The sequence below is a fragment of the Oryx dammah genome, unplaced genomic scaffold (assembly GCF_014754425.2).
Source record: "Oryx dammah isolate SB20612 unplaced genomic scaffold, SCBI_Odam_1.1 HiC_scaffold_20, whole genome shotgun sequence".
In the NCBI taxonomy this organism is placed as follows: domain Eukaryota; kingdom Metazoa; phylum Chordata; class Mammalia; order Artiodactyla; family Bovidae; genus Oryx; species Oryx dammah.
In genome coordinates, this window is record NW_024070204.1 from 59603113 (window position 1) to 59609112 (window position 6000).

The following is a 6000-nucleotide window of genomic DNA, read 5'->3' on the forward strand; positions in this document are numbered from 1 at the left end:
AGGTCTTCGATTCTGACTGACTGTGCAAATTGTGTATACAGGTTGTGCATCATGAGGGGCACCCTGTTTGGGATTTGTCCCTCTATGCAACCACACTCATATACACATGCTCTGACATTCTTTTCCTTGATTTTTTTAACTTCATCTTGAAAAATAAAATAAAAATAATCTCCCAAAAAGCCTCAAAAAAAAAAAAAAAGCACATTCTGATGGCAATCCAAACCTGTTAGCAAATCATCCTGACTGAGGACTATGGTCAAGAGATTCCAGTTGTCAAGCAGACACACACAGGTATTAGCTGGAGCCTGGGAGCACCTCTGAAGTTCCTGTTCTGCAGGATATGTGATGTACAGATATACTGATTTACATCAGTTTCTTCAGGAAATCCATCTTCTCTCCTAGAACTATCAGAAATAATTTGTCTATTATCTTAAAATTGTATTCTTCAGACAAGACTTCCAGTACTGTCCAAGCTATATGAGCTTTGTAGTGAAAGTCGCTCAGTCGTGTCCGACTCTTTGTGACCCCATGGACTATACATTCCTTGGAATTTTCCAGGCCAGAATACTGGAGTGGGTAGCTGTTTCCTTCTCCAGCAGATCTTCCCAACCCAGGGATTGAACCCAGGTCTCCTGCATTACAGGCAGATTCTTTACTAGCTGAGCCACCAGGGAAGCCCAGAAATGCCTGTATATTGTCCAAGGAACTGTAAGCCATGTTAACATCCATTGGAGTGGAGTGAATACCAAACTAGAGAAAAAATGCCAGGAAAACAAATATTTCCCATGTCACCATTTCCATTCTTCTACTTCCATCTTTTCTCCAGGATCTCCATTTTTTCAACAAGGCCCAGACACATATAGCAGCAATGTCATACACTAGTTTTGAATTTAAATATTCAAGATGGACTATTTAGGCCTGCACTGAAAATTTTTTTGAATGCAAGTCATAAAAATGAATTATGCAGTGTCCGTGACTGACTCATTCAGCAATGGTTCCCAGAGAGAGGCCAGATTCACTGTATTCTGCCTTGATGTCCTTCCACTTAGCATTATGTCTACTTGGCATCTTTGCATTTCCATATTCTGAAATCTTTTTATGTACATTCTGTTTCATCACACAAAAAGATCACAAACTCTTTATCAGTTGGTGTTGTCTTTTATTTCTGTTTTACTTTGTATATTTATTTCCCTTCCTTTACTAGAATTAATTTAGCTCCACAGCTAGTCGAGAGGACTGAGGCAATTCAAAAGAGTAAGCTCTCTTCTGGGATAGAGTAAGATGGTTCCAAATACTTATAAACTCAGGAAGGTCCTTGGGTTTCTACCTCCTAACTTTGCTTATTAGATGCCAAGCACTACATAAGTGGTTTGTGTGAATTATGTCATTTAATCCTCCAACAACTCTATGAGATAAGCATATAATTATTTCCGTTTTACAGACAGGGTAAGGCTTTACGTAAGGCTTTGGGTGGTTAAATAAACTGCCCAAGTTGACAAAACTAATAAGTGGGGAGACCAAAAGTTCCAACCTATTTTGTCAGCCAACAGAGCACAGACTCTTAAACACTATGCAAACCCTTTTAGTTTGCCAAATGATGCCAGAATAATTTTTTCCTTCAAAAATGCAAATCAGATCACATTACTCTTCTGCTGTGAACTCTTGAATAGCTTTTTATGTGGACTATGTGTATAGGACTTTATTCAAAATGCATTTTCCATAGAATAGCATTTAAAAGCCTCTATCCTCTCCCTCTTTCCTACCTTATATCTTTTCACCTATTCTCCTGGCTTGCACCTTACGTACCAATCTGCTCGCTTCTAAATAGGATGAGTTACTTCACTCATACTGTTTTGCTCATAAAGCAGACACTGCTTGGAAAACCTCTACCAGTCTGCCTGGGAGATACTTACTCATTAGCATTTGATTCACTATCATTTCCTCTTAAAGATTTTTTTTAACTTCTCCCAGTTTCCTTCCTTCAACCTTTCATCTTTTGCAGACTTTTGTCATGGTGACTAAAATACATCATTGTACTTCTTGGCTTACAAATATATCCAAATACCTCTGTAAAGCAGGCCTTAAACCTTATTTATCTTCTATCCCTAGTGCCTATTGTAGGTGCCTACAGTAGGTGTTTACTCATAGCAGCAGCAGAAAGCTACCATTTGTTGAGCATGTGGTATGTGCCCAGTTTGCATATGTTTGTGAACCATGTGTCTATATAAATGTCTATGCATATGTGTGCATATTATTACTCCCCTACAGATAAGGAAGCTCTTGTAGCTTGATTGTAGCTTGGAGAGGTTATGAGACAGAGTTGGAATTTGAACCCAGCTTTGACTGACTTCAAAGAGGAAAAGAAGGAAGGAGGAGAAGTAGAAGGAAGAGCTACATAATTTTAAATGAATCAATAGAAGTACTCTACATGAGATACAGCAGCAAAATGACCCCCATCAAAATGTGAACAGCATATTTTGAAAATAAAGATAGCAGAATTAGGGGATCTTTCTTGGATGCTAAACCAGTGGTACCCTTTTTGGGGAGAAAATTCAAAGTGAAAATTCCTGCTGCCCCAGAACTATTTCCCAATCCCACTGCCAGAAATAAAATAAAAAAGAGAAACCTTTAAAAATCACAGTTCTTCCTTTTTAACAGACTGTCATTCTCTCTCAACAAATAAAAAATAAAAACCTTTATAGTGAACTACATTGGAAGGACTGATGCTGAAGCTGAAACTCCAATACTTTGGCCACCTGATGTGAAGAACTGACTCATTGGAAAAGACTCTGATGCAGGGAAAAATTGAAGGCAGGAGAAGAAGGGGATGACAGAGGATGAGAGGGTGGCATCACCATCCAACTCATGACTCAATGGACATGAGTTTGAGTAAACTCCAGGAGTCAGTGATGGACAGGGAGGCCTGGCGTGCTGCAATCCATGGGGTCACAAAGGGTCGGACACAACTGATCGACTAAACTGAACTGAACTGAACAGCTAGTAAAGAAGTTCCTTAACCATAAAAAACCCTTGCCCTCAACTGTGTAAACAGTCCCTTTAAATTAGTGTAAAATGATTCTAATTTAAGTGTACCATCTGTTTCCTGCTAGGAATCTGAATGATGCAGATAGAAGCATATAATTCCCAGGAAAAGAAATCTATCTGGACAAAAAAAATACATGAATATGAAAATACACATTACAACAGCAATGGGATAATGTGTCCTACCTATTGGACTGGAGCAATTTCCAAGTTTGGTAGTACCAAGTTTAACCAGAATCTGGGGAGAAGGAAGCTGGCAACTCTCACTGGAAGGATTATTTGGTACACCAGCTTTGAAGAACAGTTTGGCATTGCACAGTAAAGTTGAAGCTGTACCTTCACTCTACCCTAGAAATTCCACTCCTGAGTATATGCTTTAGAGAAATTCTTGCACAGGTGCACAAGCAGACGTGCGTGAAATGTTCATAGGAGCCTCATTTGTCATAATTTAAAATGGAAATAGCCTCCATGGCCATCAAACAGGTGAATAAGCAAATTATAGGATAGCCATACTCTGAGGTTCTATATGACAACTGAAATGAATGGATTAGAATTCCATTCTATATTCAGTATGCATGAGTCTCAGAATCATCCATTTAAGAGCAAGAAGCAAGATGCAGACTGATATAAACATTTTGACATTATTTATGTAAAATTTTTAAATGCAAGAAATAACATTATTTTGCTAAAGGAGACATCTTCATGGAATTAGTGCATTATAATGTGGATAGAACTAATATTCACCAACGTCAAAGTAGGAGTTAACTCTAAGAAGGAGGAGGGGAAACTGATCATTTTTAATTTTAAAAAATCTGAAATAACTACTACAAAATGTTGATTGTTAATCTGGGGACTTCCCTGGTGGTCCAGTGGTTAAGAATTCACCTTGCAATGTAGGGGATGTGAGTTTAATCCCTGTTAGGGGAGCTAAGATCCACATGCCTCAGAGCAAGGAAGCCCGCAAGCCACAACTAGAGAGCCTGCATCACAAAGGAAGATCCCACATGACGCAATAAAGATCTGCATGCCATAAACAGGACCTGACACAGCCAAATAAATAAATGAATAATTTAGAAAATTGTTACCTTGGAGTGATAAGTACCTGGAGTTTTGCTATGTTAATATCTGTTTTGTTCAATATGAACATTTTTTAAAATAAGAATATTTAATATCACTAGCAATAGTAGACTGCTAGTTAATGACAGAGTGTGAACCTGGGTCAAGTTAAATTAATTAACCAAGGAGGCCATTGGACTGGGGGGCTCTAAGGCCTTGGTGGCCAAATTAAGCAAGCCAACTTCTAAGCCTATAATACCTCCAGATTAGGAAATCCAACCTAAGGACAATCAATCGCAAATAGTCAACTAGGCTTTTGACTATAGCCAATCAATATTTTCCTTGCTTTGCTTCTGCCTTTTCTCTGTGAAAGTCTTCTCCCAAGCTTCTGTTGGTAGAGCTCCTAACCACTTCCAGTTTGGCACAGCCCAACCAGAATCAACTTCTCCTCAAACAGATTTAAAATTTTTAATCTGATTCATCTTTTAACAGTCATATGTCACCTATGTCAATGTTCTTCCAAGATCTCATACCCCTTCTCCAAATCAGAATCAGAAGGAAAATCACTTAGTGCTTGCCCAGTAAAACTCCTAGTATGTTCTTCTTTTCTCTTTATAAATGTTATGCAAGTTATTGTTTACTTATTTCTTTATAATATTTATAGCAACAAAAAAATGAGAAGAAATAAATGTAAATGTTTCCATCATTCCTGTTATCTGATGGGAGAAAAGGAAACTGTTATTTTGTAGAAAGCATTTCCGAAATGAATAGCAAATCCCTATTCCAATATCACCTTACCCTTTGTGTTTCTTCCTAGTTGATTGTCGGGACAGGTGGACTCGTTTATAGCACAGTTGAGTTGCTAAAGGACATTCTCCATAACTTTTCTCACCAGTTTAATTTCACACATAAAAAGAGAAGGGCTGCTGTTGCAGGCAAATGTTTGCAGCTTCTCCCCATCCAGACTAGCCACACCTGAGATTGCCTCTGGGTTATAGCAAGAGCCATGACCAGCTCCCCTTCCTCCTCTGTCATCTTTTCTGTAATCCCATCTCCCTATGTTGCTCTTGCTGGCTAGTGTTTGATTTTCTCCTAGCCCTCTTCTGTGCCCTTCTTTATGATGTCTTAATTGCCACCACAAAATGAGATTCTGTATCAACATGTAAGTGGAATAGGGGCACCCCTAACCAAGTGTTGGTGGTCATTGCCCCATCTGAGAGTGACCCAGGATGACACCTAGAATGATATCACACCTCTGTGGCAGAAGGTAACCCGTACTGTGAGTCACGCTGAGTCTCAGAAGAAAGTCACAGAGCTGTGGGGCCATCTAGGTGAGGTCAGTGTCCAAAGGGGAAGGTCAAACTCTGACATCATCAGAGCTAGAGACACTTGGAGAGTTGAACAGAGATGGAGGTGGTAGTGCCGTGTGGCTAGATGAGCTATCCGTTTTAAACCAGGATACCAGGAAGTGGCTGGACTATCAGAGGCAAGTCTAGTCTATCAGAGGCTGAAATAATGAAAAGCTCATCGGGTTCTGAGCTGCCTTGGATTCACAGCACAACTACACCTCAAGAAGGAAAACAGAGTGGGTGTAACTCAGGAAACCAAGGCAGAAGATAGTGAGCTGTATAGGCTGGAATATGGTCAAGGAGGTGGATTAATGAGTGATGGCTGTGGGGTGCCAAGGGTTCATCCCTAACACAAGGACTGTGGGCTCAGGGAAGTCAGACTAATTCTGACTCCACCCATGGAGAGGCCAAGTCAACTGATAACCTTCCTGCCTGGGTCAGGGATTGTTCAACCCCTGGGAAAGATTGTACCTTCAGGGAAGATTCTCAGGGCTGCCGCCTGAGAGGCTGGGAAGTCAAGTGTTGACCATCACAATTCTTCCAAGCATGGGAG